This window comes from Falco naumanni, chromosome 18 (assembly GCF_017639655.2).
Source record: "Falco naumanni isolate bFalNau1 chromosome 18, bFalNau1.pat, whole genome shotgun sequence".
Classification (NCBI taxonomy): Eukaryota; Metazoa; Chordata; class Aves; order Falconiformes; family Falconidae; genus Falco; species Falco naumanni.
In genome coordinates, this window is record NC_054071.1 from 5,776,620 (window position 1) to 5,794,146 (window position 17,527).

The 17,527-nt window shown below is 57.6% G+C and overlaps 5 pseudogenes; 3 read left to right on the forward strand and 2 right to left on the reverse strand.

The window, feature by feature from the left end:
- Positions 1-1,218: 1,218 nt before the first annotated feature.
- Positions 1,219-2,117, reverse strand: LOC121099144 (annotated as a pseudogene).
- A 1,775-nt stretch (positions 2,118-3,892) lies between these two features.
- On the forward strand, positions 3,893-4,782 carry LOC121099145 (annotated as a pseudogene).
- Positions 4,783-7,293: 2,511 nt separating this feature from the next.
- On the reverse strand, positions 7,294-8,183 carry LOC121099146 (annotated as a pseudogene).
- Positions 8,184-9,958: 1,775 nt separating this feature from the next.
- Positions 9,959-10,932, forward strand: LOC121099147 (annotated as a pseudogene).
- A 5,235-nt stretch (positions 10,933-16,167) lies between these two features.
- On the forward strand, positions 16,168-17,054 carry LOC121099148 (annotated as a pseudogene).
- Positions 17,055-17,527: the final 473 nt, after the last annotated feature.

Sequence of the window (17,527 nt, forward strand, 5' to 3'; positions counted from 1 at the left end):
GCTGGGAGTTGCACCTGCTTTGATGGTGTTACCTCAAAAGCAGCTCCCACAAGGCCAAGTGCAAGGCGCTGCACCTGCGTTGGGGCAGTCCTCAACGTCGATACAGAGTGGAGGAGAAACGGTTGAGAGCAGCCCTGTGGAGAAGGGCTTATGGACAATGGTGGCTGAAAAAACTGGAGACGAGCCAGCAATGTGAGTAGTGCGTCCAGCCTGGCGTTCCCAGTATAAAAAAAGCCATGGACCTGTTAGCGCAGCCCCAGAGAAGGGCTACAAAAGGCATCAGAGGCCTGCAATAGGTCTCCTGGGATGAAGGGCTGAGGGAGTTTGTGGTTTTCAGCCTGGAGGAGAGAAGGCTCCGGGGAGCCCTTGTTGCAGCCTTTCGATATATAAAGGGGACTTAGAAGAAAGCCGGAGAGGACATTTAATCAAAGCCTGGGGTGACAGGACAAGGCGCAACAGTTTCAAACTGGAACAGGGTAGACTTAAGTTGGACATAAGGCAGAAATATGTTACGATGAGATGGTGAGACACTGGAAAAGGCTGCCCGGAGAATGACGGCATGACCCATTGTTGGAAGCGTTCAAGGTCTGGTTCAACGGAGCTTTGCGTGACGTGACGTAGTGACAGATATCCCTGGCCATGGCAGGAGCGTTGGTCTAGGTGATCTTTAAAGGTCTCTTCCAACCCCAAACCATCCCATGATAATATGGTTCTATGATAAGGCAAACTACTGCACTGTGTCGCTCAGTTTGAGAACACTGTGGATAGGATGGCTTCTCCTGGTGTGCCCTGGGAAGTTTGAACCCGTGTCTTCTCAATAGCATGTTCCTTCCTGACTACTTGCATCACGGACTTGAGCTTAGCAAGCAAAACAAAAAGGTGTGCACAACAAAGTGGATAGCAGTCACTGAACTCCATTGGCTAATCCTATCCCAACGCAAACAGGCAGAAAAATTTAGAGACCAGCAGGTCAGCCAAGGCATGACTAAGCATACTCAATGCCAGCCAGCGTTGACAAGCACTGCAAAAGCATCCCCCATAACCCCCTCCCAGCCCCAGCCCTGAGCAACATGCGTCTCTTTCACTGGGCATCTTGGGAGAGCATCTGCAGGGCAAAGGATGACACGAAGGCGTGGGCTGGGATGCAGCAGAACTTTAATGAGTCAAAAGAGGGAAAGGAGGGTGATGTGAGCGGAGGCCTCAGTGCCAGAAGCAGCTTTAGCAGGGGAAGCACCTCCTGCCGCAAATGCCGCTGCCCAAGCCAGAGAGGCTGAAGCCCCCGGAGTTGATGGGCACTCCCTCAGAGCTGAGGATGCTGCCAACGGCAGCGGAGGTGGAGGAGCCCACGGCGGTGTTCTGCGGGAAGGAGCTGAGGATGGGGCCGGGCAGGGTCACCACCACGGCGGAGGGCTGGATGAAGACATTGGAGTCCTGGCACTGCCTGACACAGGGCTCGTTGCAGCTGTTGGCCAGCGGGGTCGGGCCGCAGGGCCGGCAGGGCATGCACGGGCTGTAGCAGGACATGCTTCAAGGCTGGAGGTGCACCTGGGAGAGAGAAGCAGGGCATGGGGGCTGGGTGAGGAGCAGCCCGTCATACCACAACGAGGGAGCCAAGGCACGAGCTGGAGACGAGAGCTGGAGGCTGTGTAGGGAGGCACAGGGGCTGCTTCTTCCCTATGGCCCAAAAGTGCCCTGCCGTGAGGGACCAAGCCCAGGCACCTTCCCACCTAGCCCATAGCTCAGGAGACACCTCAACCAAGACCCAGCCGCTCCCCATGCCACAGCTTCAGCCCCATTCCCTGTCTCATGAAAGCTGCTCCAGGACCCATGGTAGGAGAAACCGGCAGCTATGTGCCCAGAAATCCCAGGGGAGGAGGAGGAGGAGGAGGAGGAGGAGGAGGAGAAAGGTCTTCAGACTCACCTTGTTCACAAGGAGACGGAGGCGAGAGAAGTGGATGAGAGAGTGAGGAGAAGGGCCTGCTTTTATACTGCCTCTGCACCGCCCCAGGCGCACAGTCACTGCACGCGGGCAGTAATTTTCCAGCAGGCTCACCTCCAAAGCAAAATGTCCTACCTAATGGCACATGTTGTGTTTTGGTTTCCGTCAGTGCTGCCATTTCATTTCCTCGTTTCTGACATGCTTGCTCTGCCGTGCAAGTGCCTTTCATGTGCTGGGATGAGACGCCCGGGGGTATCCTGGGCAGGACTGTGTCAGCGTGGGCAGAGGATGGCTCCTCAGTGGTGGAGGAGTCCCGCGCAGGCAGGGGATGTTGGCTTGGGGCAGTGAAGTGCGAGTGTTTGCAGCTCCCTTGGCAGGAGGAGGCCCAGCTGTGCTCCACGCCGCACGTGTCAGCAAGCACCCGCAGACTCCTCGTTTTAAGGACGTGCCGTGTGCTTCTCTCTCTTCCCTCTGCCTCCGCTCGCTCCCACGGTCACTAGCCATGGCGTCTCCAGGCAGCCGGGCTGTGCCAATGGTTTCAGCCGTGTTCCTCTTGATGCCCTTTGCTCTGGGGAGAACACTTGCCAAGCTGCCCGAGCACGCAGGGCTGGTCTTCGGAAAGCCAAAGCCCACCTGGTGTTCAATCAGGCAAGGCACGTGGAGGGCAATGAGGAGATCTTCTTCCACGCAGGTCAGCAGCAAGGCTTGGCCAAAGTCAGCTGCAGCGCTGAATGGGGCAGCTTCACCGGGCACAGGGGTTACAGGCAAGGCGGAGGTGCTGCGGGGGTTCGTGGCCTTGGTCTTGACTGGCAAGAGCTGCTGTCGAGGGACCGGGCCTCTGCCATTCCTTGGCAAGTCTGGGGCAGGGAGAGTCTTACCCACAGTCGAGGAGGATCAGGTGTGGGGACATTTAAACCGATGGGAGAGACACGAGCGCATGCCACCAGATGCCTGCATACCCCGCGGAGGGAGAGGAGGGGTTGCAGAAAACGTGTCCCCACCGGCTGGGGCTCCTCCCTGGCCGTCAGGCGATACACCTTCTCTTGGCATTAGTGCTTCATCATGTCGTCTTTCCCAGGCCCCAAAGGCCTCCTCACCTTGGAGCACACCCCGGCACCACTGGAGAGGCGAGTGAACTTCCCCCAGCTCTCCCAGGGGTGACGGCTGGCAGGACCCTGCCGTGCCACGTGCGTGGGGATGCTCAAGGAGGGGGTGGGCTCAGAAGGCACGAAACCAGCTCTCAGACTACATCGAGGAGGTGATGCTCTTCCCTGCCCTGCAGACATGGAGGCAGCTGGGACGCGTCCCAGGAGGGCAAGGCGATGCCTGCAGTAGGCAGGCTTCCTGGGATAGACTCTCCCTACCCACGGCGAGTCACACTCTAATTTTGGGTTGGCGTGTGTCAGCCCTTTGGCACGAGGCCAAGCCAGGAGCGCGGGCTGTCTGCAGGCCCGTGTCCCACCAGGGCTGAGGGCACTGCTTGCGCACCCCCAGAGGCTGCCACGACAGGGGTTGTCTTTGCCAAGGAAAGCAGCAAATGTCTTCCAGAAGGGGAAGTTTTCCCTGGGCGGAGCCATTTGAAACCGGCCGCGCAGCCCACCTGCCGACAGAGGCAATGATCAGCGACTGCTGGCGCGAGCAGAGGGGCAGGGAGGGACAGTCCTGCCCAGGGAGAAGGACGCGGCCTGTCCTCATTTGGAGAAGCTTTGGGCACTCAGGGGAGGACGGCATTGGTGGGAAGGCATGTGCACCTTCCTGCACAGGGTTTTGAAAACAACCTCACTGTATCGCCTGAGAATGATGTCCTCCATCTGCACAGAGCCCTCCAGTGCTCAGGGGCATGTCTTCTGGCCATGTTGACATGGTCCTGCTCAGGAAATCCTTGGGCTCCTCATCCCAATCTTCAAAAGAGCCTCCGTGCCCTAGTGGCCATGTCAGAAACGAGGAAATGAAATGGCAGCACTGACGGAAACCAAAACACAACATGTGCCATTAGGTAGGACATTTTGCTTTGGAGGTGAGCCTGCTGGAAAATTACTGCCCGCGTGCAGTGACTGTGCGCCTGGGGCGGTGCAGAGGCAGTATAAAAGCAGGCCCTTCTCCTCACTCTCTCATCCACTTCTCTCGCCTCCGTCTCCTTGTGAACAAGGTGAGTCTGAAGACCTTTCTCCTCCTCCTCCTCCTCCTCCTCCCCTGGGATTTCTGGGCACATAGCTGCCGGTTTCTCCTACCATGGGTCCTGGAGCAGCTTTCATGAGACAGGGAATGGGGCTGAAGTTGTGGCATGGGGAGCGGCTGGGTCTTGGTTGAGGTGTCTCCTGAGCTATGGGCTAGGTGGGAAGGTGCCTGGGCTTGGTCCCTCACGGCAGGGCACTTTTGGGCCATAGGGAAGAAGCAGCCCCTGTGCCTCCCTACACAGCCTCCAGCTCTCGTCTCCAGCTCGTGCCTTGGCTCCCTCGTTGTGGTATGACAGGCTGCTCCTCACCCAGCCCCCATGCCCTGCTTCTCTCTCCCAGGTGCACCTCCAGCCTTGAAGCATGTCCTGCTACAGCCCGTGCATGCCCTGCCGGCCCTGCGGCCCGACCCCGCTGGCCAACAGCTGCAACGAGTCCTGTGTCAGGCAGTGCCAGGACTCCAACATTGTCATCGAGCCCCCTGCTGTGGTGGTGACCCTGCCCGGCCCCATCCTCAGCTCCTTCCCGCAGAACACCGCCGTGGGCTCCTCCACCTCCGCTGCCGTTGGCAGCATCCTCAGCTCTGAGGGAGTGCCCATCAACTCCGGGGGCTTCAGCCTCTCTGGCTTGGGCAGCGGCATTTGCGGCAGGAGGAGCTTCCCCTGCTAAAGCTGCTCCTGGCATAGAGGTCTCCGCTCACATCCCCCTCCTTTCCCTCTTTTGACTCATTAAAGTTCTGCTGCATCCCAGCCCGCGCCTTCATGTCATCCTTTTCTCAGCACACATTCTCCCAACATGCCCAGCGAGACAGCTGTTGCTCAGGGCTGGTTCTGGGAAGGAGTTGTTGGGGATGGCTGTGCAGCCGTTGTCAGCACAGGTTTGCATTGAGTGTGCTTAGTGGTGAATTGGGTGTACCCTCTGGTTTCTAAACTTCTCTGCCTACATGGATTCTACTGGGATAGAGTGACCCAAGGTAGTTCATGTATTACTTGCGCGTTGCCGTCTACATTTCTTTTTCCTTGGTCATCTCAACGTTGTGAAGCAAGTAGTCAGGAGGACGAGAGATCAATATGTCATTGACAAGGCAGTGGCAAGACCTTCCCAGGAGAGCCTAGGAGAACCTGTCCTACCCACAGCATTGAGATTCAGTTGCTGGGTGATGAGAAGTCCAGGTGGAAAAGAAAAGCATGAGAACAGTAGCGAATATACTGCCACGGCATCTTTGGGAATACATTGTCAATAGATTTGGCATGCTAGATTGTAGATGCTTCAGTGATGCTTTTTGCAATCTTTTTTTCCTTCCAAAAAGCATTCAGGAGAGCTCCTTCACACTGCCTGTCTCCTCGGCTACCTAGCTGAGTCGCTTTTCCCCATTGCTGGTCCTTTCAACTCGTTAAAGTTCTGCTGCATCCCTGCCCATGCCTTCGTGTCATCCTTTGCCCTGCAGATGCTCTCCTAAGATGCCCCGTGAAAGAGACGCATGTTGCTCAGGGCTGGGGCTGGGAGGGGGTTGTTGGGGGTGGCTGTGCAGTGACAGAGGCTTGCTTTGAGTATACTTAGTCACGCCTCGGGTGGCTGACCCTTTTCTTCCTATATTTCTCTTCCTATCTGGGGCTGGAGAGAATGACTCAATGCTCTTCAGTGACCACAGCTACTCCAGGCGTGGTTGTAGGCCTCCCACCAAAGCATTCTCTTCTCCACGCTCAGCGAGCCCCATGCCGCCAGCCTTTGCTCCCTTACCAAGTGCTCCAGCCCGCTCACCGTCCTGGCCACCCTCCGCTCAACTCACACCACTTGGTCAAAATCTTTCTTGCGTTAGAGCCCAAAATGGGACGCAGTGTTCTACATGCTGTCAGATGAGTGCCGAGCAGAGCAGGACCGTCGCTCCCATCGATCCCCTGGCTGTGCTCCTGCTCATATAGCCCAGGCTGTTGATGGCAGTCCTCGGTGTCTGGGAAGAGTGCTGGGAGTTGCACCTGCTTTGATGGTGTTACCTCAAAAGCAGCTCCCACAAGGCCAAGTGCAAGGCGCTGCACCTGCGTTGGGGCAGTCCTCAACGTCGATACAGAGTGGAGGAGAAACGGTTGAGAGCAGCCCTGTGGAGAAGGGCTTATGGACAATGGTGGCTGAAAAAACTGGAGACGAGCCAGCAATGTGAGTAGTGCGTCCAGCCTGGCGTTCCCAGTATAAAAAAAGCCATGGACCTGTTAGCGCAGCCCCAGAGAAGGGCTACAAAAGGCATCAGAGGCCTGCAATAGGTCTCCTGGGATGAAGGGCTGAGGGAGTTTGTGGTTTTCAGCCTGGAGGAGAGAAGGCTCCGGGGAGCCCTTGTTGCAGCCTTTCGATATATAAAGGGGACTTAGAAGAAAGCCGGAGAGGACATTTAATCAAAGCCTGGGGTGACAGGACAAGGCGCAACAGTTTCAAACTGGAACAGGGTAGACTTAAGTTGGACATAAGGCAGAAATATGTTACGATGAGATGGTGAGACACTGGAAAAGGCTGCCCGGAGAATGACGGCATGACCCATTGTTGGAAGCGTTCAAGGTCTGGTTCAACGGAGCTTTGCGTGACGTGACGTAGTGACAGATATCCCTGGCCATGGCAGGAGCGTTGGTCTAGGTGATCTTTAAAGGTCTCTTCCAACCCCAAACCATCCCATGATAATATGGTTCTATGATAAGGCAAACTACTGCACTGTGTCGCTCAGTTTGAGAACACTGTGGATAGGATGGCTTCTCCTGGTGTGCCCTGGGAAGTTTGAACCCGTGTCTTCTCAATAGCATGTTCCTTCCTGACTACTTGCATCACGGACTTGAGCTTAGCAAGCAAAACAAAAAGGTGTGCACAACAAAGTGGATAGCAGTCACTGAACTCCATTGGCTAATCCTATCCCAACGCAAACAGGCAGAAAAATTTAGAGACCAGCAGGTCAGCCAAGGCATGACTAAGCATACTCAATGCCAGCCAGCGTTGACAAGCACTGCAAAAGCATCCCCCATAACCCCCTCCCAGCCCCAGCCCTGAGCAACATGCGTCTCTTTCACTGGGCATCTTGGGAGAGCATCTGCAGGGCAAAGGATGACACGAAGGCGTGGGCTGGGATGCAGCAGAACTTTAATGAGTCAAAAGAGGGAAAGGAGGGTGATGTGAGCGGAGGCCTCAGTGCCAGAAGCAGCTTTAGCAGGGGAAGCACCTCCTGCCGCAAATGCCGCTGCCCAAGCCAGAGAGGCTGAAGCCCCCGGAGTTGATGGGCACTCCCTCAGAGCTGAGGATGCTGCCAACGGCAGCGGAGGTGGAGGAGCCCACGGCGGTGTTCTGCGGGAAGGAGCTGAGGATGGGGCCGGGCAGGGTCACCACCACGGCGGAGGGCTGGATGAAGACATTGGAGTCCTGGCACTGCCTGACACAGGGCTCGTTGCAGCTGTTGGCCAGCGGGGTCGGGCCGCAGGGCCGGCAGGGCTGGCACGGGCTGTAGCAGGACATGCTTCAAGGCTGGAGGTGCACCTGGGAGAGAGAAGCAGGGCATGGGGGCTGGGTGAGGAGCAGCCCGTCATACCACAACGAGGGAGCCAAGGCACGAGCTGGAGACGAGAGCTGGAGGCTGTGTAGGGAGGCACAGGGGCTGCTTCTTCCCTATGGCCCAAAAGTGCCCTGCCGTGAGGGACCAAGCCCAGGCACCTTCCCACCTAGCCCATAGCTCAGGAGACACCTCAACCAAGACCCAGCCGCTCCCCATGCCACAACTTCAGCCCCATTCCTTGTCTCATGAAAGCTGCTCCAGGACCCATGGTAGGAGAAACCGGCAGCTATGTGCCCAGAAATCCCAGGGGAGGAGGAGGAGGAGGAGGAGGAGAAAGGTCTTCAGACTCACCTTGTTCACAAGGAGACGGAGGCGAGAGAAGTGGATGAGAGAGTGAGGAGAAGGGCCTGCTTTTATACTGCCTCTGCACCGCCCCAGGCGCACAGTCACTGCACGCGGGCAGTAATTTTCCAGCAGGCTCACCTCCAAAGCAAAATGTCCTACCTAATGGCACATGTTGTGTTTTGGTTTCCGTCAGTGCTGCCATTTCATTTCCTCGTTTCTGACATGCTTGCTCTGCCGTGCAAGTGCCTTTCATGTGCTGGGATGAGACGCCCGGGGGTATCCTGGGCAGGACTGTGTCAGCGTGGGCAGAGGATGGCTCCTCAGTGGTGGAGGAGTCCCGCGCAGGCAGGGGATGTTGGCTTGGGGCAGTGAAGTGCGAGTGTTTGCAGCTCCCTTGGCAGGAGGAGGCCCAGCTGTGCTCCACGCCGCACGTGTCAGCAAGCACCCGCAGACTCCTCGTTTTAAGGACGTGCCGTGTGCTTCTCTCTCTTCCCTCTGCCTCCGCTCGCTCCCACGGTCACTAGCCATGGCGTCTCCAGGCAGCCGGGCTGTGCCAATGGTTTCAGCCGTGTTCCTCTTGATGCCCTTTGCTCTGGGGAGAACACTTGCCAAGCTGCCCGAGCACGCAGGGCTGGTCTTCGGAAAGCCAAAGCCCACCTGGTGTTCAATCAGGCAAGGCACGTGGAGGGCAATGAGGAGATCTTCTTCCACGCAGGTCAGCAGCAAGGCTTGGCCAAAGTCAGCTGCAGCGCTGAATGGGGCAGCTTCACCGGGCACAGGGGTTACAGGCAAGGCGGAGGTGCTGCGGGGGTTCGTGGCCTTGGTCTTGACTGGCAAGAGCTGCTGTCGAGGGACCGGGCCTCTGCCATTCCTTGGCAAGTCTGGGGCAGGGAGAGTCTTACCCACAGTCGAGGAGGATCAGGTGTGGGGACATTTAAACCGATGGGAGAGACACGAGCGCATGCCACCAGATGCCTGCATACCCCGCGGAGGGAGAGGAGGGGTTGCAGAAAACGTGTCCCCACCGGCTGGGGCTCCTCCCTGGCCGTCAGGCGATACACCTTCTCTTGGCATTAGTGCTTCATCATGTCGTCTTTCCCAGGCCCCAAAGGCCTCCTCACCTTGGAGCACACCCCGGCACCACTGGAGAGGCGAGTGAACTTCCCCCAGCTCTCCCAGGGGTGACGGCTGGCAGGACCCTGCCGTGCCACGTGCGTGGGGATGCTCAAGGAGGGGGTGGGCTCAGAAGGCACGAAACCAGCTCTCAGACTACATCGAGGAGGTGATGCTCTTCCCTGCCCTGCAGACATGGAGGCAGCTGGGACGCGTCCCAGGAGGGCAAGGCGATGCCTGCAGTAGGCAGGCTTCCTGGGATAGACTCTCCCTACCCACGGCGAGTCACACTCTAATTTTGGGTTGGCGTGTGTCAGCCCTTTGGCACGAGGCCAAGCCAGGAGCGCGGGCTGTCTGCAGGCCCGTGTCCCACCAGGGCTGAGGGCACTGCTTGCGCACCCCCAGAGGCTGCCACGACAGGGGTTGTCTTTGCCAAGGAAAGCAGCAAATGTCTTCCAGAAGGGGAAGTTTTCCCTGGGCGGAGCCATTTGAAACCGGCCGCGCAGCCCACCTGCCGACAGAGGCAATGATCAGCGACTGCTGGCGCGAGCAGAGGGGCAGGGAGGGACAGTCCTGCCCAGGGAGAAGGACGCGGCCTGTCCTCATTTGGAGAAGCTTTGGGCACTCAGGGGAGGACGGCATTGGTGGGAAGGCATGTGCACCTTCCTGCACAGGGTTTTGAAAACAACCTCACTGTATCGCCTGAGAATGATGTCCTCCATCTGCACAGAGCCCTCCAGTGCCCAGGGGCATGTCTTCTGGCCATGTTGACATGGTCCTGCTCAGGAAATCCTTGGGCTCCTCATCCCAATCTTCAAAAGAGCCTCCGTGCCCTAGTGGCCATGTCAGAAACGAGGAAATGAAATGGCAGCACTGACGGAAACCAAAACACAACATGTGCCATTAGGTAGGACATTTTGCTTTGGAGGTGAGCCTGCTGGAAAATTACTGCCCGCGTGCAGTGACTGTGCGCCTGGGGCGGTGCAGAGGCAGTATAAAAGCAGGCCCTTCTCCTCACTCTCTCATCCACTTCTCTCGCCTCCGTCTCCTTGTGAACAAGGTGAGTCTGAAGACCTTTCTCCTCCTCCTCCTCCTCCTCCTCCTCCTCCTCCTCCTCCTCCTCCTCCTCCTCCTCCTCCTCCTCCTCCTCCTCCTCCTCCTCCTCCTCCTCCTCCTCCTCCTCCTCCTCCGGGATTTCTGGGCACATAGCTGCCGGTTTCTCCTACCATGGGTCCTGGAGCAGCTTTCATGAGACAGGGAATGGGGCTGAAATTGTGGCATGGGGAGCGGCTGGGTCTTGGTTGAGGTGTCTCCTGAGCTATGGGCTAGGTGGGAAGGTGCCTGGGCTTGGTCCCTCACGGCAGGGCACTTTTGGGCCATAGGGAAGAAGCAGCCCCTGTGCCTCCCTACACAGCCTCCAGCTCTCGTCTCCAACTCGTGCCTTGGCTCCCTCGTTGTGGTATGACGGGCTGCTCCTCACCCAGCCCCCATGCCCTGCTTCTCTCTCCCAGGTGCACCTCCAGCCTTGAAGCATGTCCTGCTACAGCCCGTGCCAGCCCTGCCGGCCCTGCGGCCCGACCCCGCTGGCCAACAGCTGCAACGAGCCCTGTGTCAGGCAGTGCCAGAGCTCCAACATTGTCATCGAGCCCCCTGCTGTGGTGGTGACCCTGCCCGGCCCCATCCTCAGCTCCTTCCCGCAGAACACCGCCGTGGGCTCCTCCACCTCCGCTGCCGTTGGCAGCATCCTCAGCTCTGAGGGAGTGCCCATCAACTCCGGGGGCTTCAGCCTCTCTGGCTTGGGCAGCGGCATTTGCGGCAGGAGGTGCTTCCCCTGCTAAAGCTGCTCCTGGCATAGAGGTCTCCGCTCACATCCCCCTCCTTTCCCTCTTTTGACTCATTAAAGTTCTGCTGCATCCCAGCCCGCGCCTTCATGTCATCCTTTTCTCAGCACACACTCTCCCAACATGCCCAGCGAGACAGCTGTTGCGCAGGGCTGGTTCTGGGAAGGAGTTGTTGGGGATGGCTGTGCAGCCGTTGTCAGCACAGGTTTGCATTGAGTGTGCTTAGTGGTGAATTGGGTGTACCCTCTGGTTTCTAAACTTCTCTGCCTACATGGATTCTACTGGGATAGAGTGACCCAAGGTAGTTCATGTATTACTTGCACGTTGCTGTCTACATTTCTTTTTCCTTGGTCATCTCAACGTTGTGAAGCAAGTAGTCAGGAGGACGAGAGATCAATATGTCATTGACAAGGCAGTGGCAAGACCTTCCCAGGAGAGCCTAGGAGAACCTGTCCTACCCACAGCATTGAGATTCAGAGTTGCTGGGTGATGAGAAGTCCAGGTGGAAAAGAAAAGCATGAGAACAGTAGCGAATATACTGCCACGGCATCTTTGGGAATACATTGTCAATAGATTTGGGAATACATCAGCTGTGGTCCACCGGCCTTGTGGTCTTGTAGATGCTTCAGTGATGCTTTTTGCAATCTTTTTTTCCTTCCAAAAAGCATTCAGGAGAGCTCCTTCACACTGCCTGTCTCCTCGGCTACCTAGCTGAGTCGCTTTTCCCCATTGCTGGTCCTTTCAACTCGTTAAAGTTCTGCTGCATCCCTGCCCATGCCTTCGTGTCATCCTTTGCCCTGCAGATGCTCTCCTAAGATGCCCCGTGAAAGAGACGCATGTTGCTCAGGGCTGGGGCTGGGAGGGGGTTGTTGGGGGTGGCTGTGCAGTGACAGAGGCTTGCTTTGAGTATACTTAGTCACGCCTCGGGTGGCTGACCCTTTTCTTCCTATATTTCTCTTCCTATCTGGGGCTGGAGAGAATGACTCAATGCTCTTCAGTGACCACAGCTACTCCAGGCGTGGTTGTAGGCCTCCCACCAAAGCATTCTCTTCTCCACGCTCAGCGAGCCCCATGCCGCCAGCCTTTGCTCCCTTACCAAGTGCTCCAGCCCGCTCACCGTCCTGGCCACCCTCCGCTCAACTCACACCACTTGGTCAAAATCTTTCTTGCGTTAGAGCCCAAAATGGGACGCAGTGTTCTACATGCTGTCAGATGAGTGCCGAGCAGAGCAGGACCGTCGCTCCCATCGATCCCCTGGCTGTGCTCCTGCTCATATAGCCCAGGCTGTTGATGGCAGTCCTCGGTGTCTGGGAAGAGTGCTGGGAGTTGCACCTGCTTTGATGGTGTTACCTCAAAAGCAGCTCCCACAAGGCCAAGTGCAAGGCGCTGCACCTGCGTTGGGGCAGTCCTCAACGTCGATACAGAGTGGAGGAGAAACGGTTGAGAGCAGCCCTGTGGAGAAGGGCTTATGGACAATGGTGGCTGAAAAAACTGGAGACGAGCCAGCAATGTGAGTAGTGCGTCCAGCCTGGCGTTCCCAGTATAAAAAAAGCCATGGACCTGTTAGCGCAGCCCCAGAGAAGGGCTACAAAAGGCATCAGAGGCCTGCAATAGGTCTCCTGGGATGAAGGGCTGAGGGAGTTTGTGGTTTTCAGCCTGGAGGAGAGAAGGCTCCGGGGAGCCCTTGTTGCAGCCTTTCGATATATAAAGGGGACTTAGAAGAAAGCCGGAGAGGACATTTAATCAAAGCCTGGGGTGACAGGACAAGGCGCAACAGTTTCAAACTGGAACAGGGTAGACTTAAGTTGGACATAAGGCAGAAATATGTTACGATGAGATGGTGAGACACTGGAAAAGGCTGCCCGGAGAATGACGGCATGACCCATTGTTGGAAGCGTTCAAGGTCTGGTTCAACGGAGCTTTGCGTGACGTGACGTAGTGACAGATATCCCTGGCCATGGCAGGAGCGTTGGTCTAGGTGATCTTTAAAGGTCTCTTCCAACCCCAAACCATCCCATGATAATATGGTTCTATGATAAGGCAAACTACTGCACTGTGTCGCTCAGTTTGAGAACACTGTGGATAGGATGGCTTCTCCTGGTGTGCCCTGGGAAGTTTGAACCCGTGTCTTCTCAATAGCATGTTCCTTCCTGACTACTTGCATCACGGACTTGAGCTTAGCAAGCAAAACAAAAAGGTGTGCACAACAAAGTGGATAGCAGTCACTGAACTCCATTGGCTAATCCTATCCCAACGCAAACAGGCAGAAAAATTTAGAGACCAGCAGGTCAGCCAAGGCATGACTAAGCATACTCAATGCCAGCCAGCGTTGACAAGCACTGCAAAAGCATCCCCCATAACCCCCTCCCAGCCCCAGCCCTGAGCAACATGCGTCTCTTTCACTGGGCATCTTGGGAGAGCATCTGCAGGGCAAAGGATGACACGAAGGCGTGGGCTGGGATGCAGCAGAACTTTAATGAGTCAAAAGAGGGAAAGGAGGGTGATGTGAGCGGAGGCCTCAGTGCCAGAAGCAGCTTTAGCAGGGGAAGCACCTCCTGCCGCAAATGCCGCTGCCCAAGCCAGAGAGGCTGAAGCCCCCGGAGTTGATGGGCACTCCCTCAGAGCTGAGGATGCTGCCAACGGCAGCGGAGGTGGAGGAGCCCACGGCGGTGTTCTGCGGGAAGGAGCTGAGGATGGGGCCGGGCAGGGTCACCACCACGGCGGAGGGCTGGATGAAGACATTGGAGTCCTGGCACTGCCTGACACAGGGCTCGTTGCAGCTGTTGGCCAGCGGGGTCGGGCCGCAGGGCCGGCAGGGCATGCACGGGCTGTAGCAGGACATGCTTCAAGGCTGGAGGTGCACCTGGGAGAGAGAAGCAGGGCATGGGGGCTGGGTGAGGAGCAGCCCGTCATACCACAACGAGGGAGCCAAGGCACGAGCTGGAGACGAGAGCTGGAGGCTGTGTAGGGAGGCACAGGGGCTGCTTCTTCCCTATGGCCCAAAAGTGCCCTGCCGTGAGGGACCAAGCCCAGGCACCTTCCCACCTAGCCCATAGCTCAGGAGACACCTCAACCAAGACCCAGCCGCTCCCCATGCCACAACTTCAGCCCCATTCCTTGTCTCATGAAAGCTGCTCCAGGACCCATGGTAGGAGAAACTGGCAGCTATGTGCCCAGAAATCCCGGAGGAGGAGGAGGAGGAGGAGGAGGAAGAGGAGGAGGAGGAGGAGGAGGAGGAGGAGAAAGGTCTTCAGACTCACCTTGTTCACAAGGAGACGGAGGCGAGAGAAGTGGATGAGAGAGTGAGGAGAAGGGCCTGCTTTTATACTGCCTCTGCACCGCCCCAGGCGCACAGTCACTGCACGCGGGCAGTAATTTTCCAGCAGGCTCACCTCCAAAGCAAAATGTCCTACCTAATGGCACATGTTGTGTTTTGGTTTCCGTCAGTGCTGCCATTTCATTTCCTCGTTTCTGACATGCTTGCTCTGCCGTGCAAGTGCCTTTCATGTGCTGGGATGAGACGCCCGGGGGTATCCTGGGCAGGACTGTGTCAGCGTGGGCAGAGGATGGCTCCTCAGTGGTGGAGGAGTCCCGCGCAGGCAGGGGATGTTGGCTTGGGGCAGTGAAGTGCGAGTGTTTGCAGCTCCCTTGGCAGGAGGAGGCCCAGCTGTGCTCCACGCCGCACGTGTCAGCAAGCACCCGCAGACTCCTCGTTTTAAGGACATGCCGTGTGCTTCTCTCTCTTCCCTCTGCCTCCGCTCGCTCCCACGGTCACTAGCCATGGCGTCTCCAGGCAGCCGGGCTGTGCCAATGGTTTCAGCCGTGTTCCTCTTGATGCCCTTTGCTCTGGGGAGAACACTTGCCAAGCTGCCCGAGTACGCAGGGCTGGTCTTCGGAAAGCCAAAGCCCACCTGGTGTTCAATCAGGCAAGGCACGTGGAGGGCAATGAGGAGATCTTCTTCCACGCAGGTCAGCAGCAAGGCTTGGCCAAAGTCAGCTGCAGCGCTGAATGGGGCAGCTTCACCGGGCACAGGGGTTACAGGCAAGGCGGAGGTGCTGCGGGGGTTCGTGGCCTTGGTCTTGACTGGCAAGAGCTGCTGTCGAGGGACCGGGCCTCTGCCATTCCTTGGCAAGTCTGGGGCAGGGAGAGTCTTACCCACAGTCGAGGAGGATCAGGTGTGGGGACATTTAAACCGATGGGAGAGACACGAGCGCATGCCACCAGATGCCTGCATACCCCGTGGAGGGAGAGGAGGGGTTGCAGAAAACGTGTCCCCACCGGCTGGGGCTCCTCCCTGGCCGTCAGGCGATACACCTTCTCTTGGCATTAGTGCTTCATCATGTCGTCTTTCCCAGGCCCCAAAGGCCTCCTCACCTTGGAGCACACCCCGGCACCACTGGAGAGGCGAGTGAACTTCCCCCAGCTCTCCCAGGGGTGACGGCTGGCAGGACCCTGCCGTGCCACGTGCGTGGGGATGCTCAAGGAGGGGGTGGGCTCAGAAGGCACGAAACCAGCTCTCAGACTACATCGAGGAGGTGATGCTCTTCCCTGCCCTGCAGACATGGAGGCAGCTGGGACGCGTCCCAGGAGGGCAAGGCGATGCCTGCAGTAGGCAGGCTTCCTGGGATAGACTCTCCCTACCCACGGCGAGTCACACTCTAATTTTGGGTTGGCGTGTGTCAGCCCTTTGGCACGAGGCCAAGCCAGGAGCGCGGGCTGTCTGCAGGCCCGTGTCCCACCAGGGCTGAGGGCACTGCTTGCGCACCCCCAGAGGCTGCCACGACAGGGGTTGTCTTTGCCAAGGAAAGCAGCAAATGTCTTCCAGAAGGGGAAGTTTTCCCTGGGCGGAGCCATTTGAAACCGGCCCGCGCAGCCCACCTGCCGACAGAGGCAATGATCAGCGACTGCTGGCGCGAGCAGAGGGGCAGGGAGGGACAGTCCTGCCCAGGGAGAAGGACGTGGCCTGTCCTCATTTGGAGAAGCTTTGGGCACTCAGGGGAGGACGGCATTGGTGGGAAGGCATGTGCACCTTCCTGCACAGGGTTTTGAAAACAACCTCACTGTATCGCCTGAGAATGATGTCCTCCATCTGCACAGAGCCCTCCAGTGCTCAGGGGCATGTCTTCTGGCCATGTTGACATGGTCCTGCTCAGGAAATCCTTGGGCTCCTCATCCCAATCTTCAAAAGAGCCTCCGTGCCCTAGTGGCCATGTCGGAAACGAGGAAATGAAATGGCAGCACTGACGGAAACCAAAACACAACATGTGCCATTAGGTAGGACATTTTGCTTTGGAGGTGAGCCTGCTGGAAAATTACTGCCCGCGTGCAGTGACTGTGCGCCTGGGGCGGTGCAGAGGCAGTATAAAAGCAGGCCCTTCTCCTCACTCTCTCATCCACTTCTCTCGCCTCCGTCTCCTTGTGAACAAGGTGAGTCTGAAGACCTTCCTACTCCTACTCCTCCTCCTCCCCTGGGATTTCTGGGCACATAGCTGCCGGTTTCTCCTACCATGGGTCCTGGAGCAGCTTTCATGAGACAGGGAATGGGGCTGAAGTTGTGGCATGGGGAGCGGCTGGGTCTTGGTTGAGGTGTCTCCTGAGCTATGGGCTAGGTGGGAAGGTGCCTGGGCTTGGTCCCTCACGGCAGGGCACTTTTGGGCCATAGGGAAGAAGCAGCCCCTGTGCCTCCCTACACAGCCTCCAGCTCTCGTCTCCAGCTCGTGCCTTGGCTCCCTCGTTGTGGTATGACAGGCTGCTCCTCACCCAGCCCCCATGCCCTGCTTCTCTCTCCCAGGTGCACCTCCAGCCTTGAAGCATGTCCTGCTACAGCCCGTGCATGCCCTGCCGGCCCTGCGGCCCGACCCCGCTGGCCAACAGCTGCAACGAGTCCTGTGTCAGGCAGTGCCAGGACTCCACCATCGTCATCGAGCCCCCTGCTGTGGTGGTGACCCTGCCCGGCCCCATCCTCAGCTCCTTCCCGCAGAACACCGCCGTGGGCTCCTCCACCTCCGCTGCCGTTGGCAGCATCCTCAGCTCTGAGGGAGTGCCCATCAACTCCGGGGGCTTCAGCCTCTCTGGCTTGGGCAGCGGCATTTGCGGCAGGAGGTGCTTCCCCTGCTAAAGCTGCTGGCCATGGCCCTGGGTTAGAAGGCACCCAGGGACCCACACGATGGTACCCCACTGGTGACGGAGCATCGGCTTGTTGCTTCCAGAGGGGCTGAGCAACCCCAGCACCCCTTGCAAAGGGATGGGGCAGCCTGGGCTCTTAGAAAGCACAGCCCACGTCTGCCTTTTACATGCTTCCATGCTGTCTTTTGCCTCCTTTTTCTCTTGTTGTCTCTTGAGTTGTGGGTATCACAAAGGCAGCCTACGAAGAACCTTCTGGCTTTGCTCCCTCTGTCGGAAAAAAGATGGATACCTGCTGGCATCTCTGCCACAGTCATGGAATGTAGAGTCCTTTTTGCCCCTGGTGCTCTCTGCACTGGGACCTTTGTTCAGAGCAACCTTGTTTCCCTCTTTTGACTCATTAAAGTTCTGCTGCATCCCAGCCCGCGCCTTCATGTCATCCTTTTCTCAGCACACACTCTCCCAACA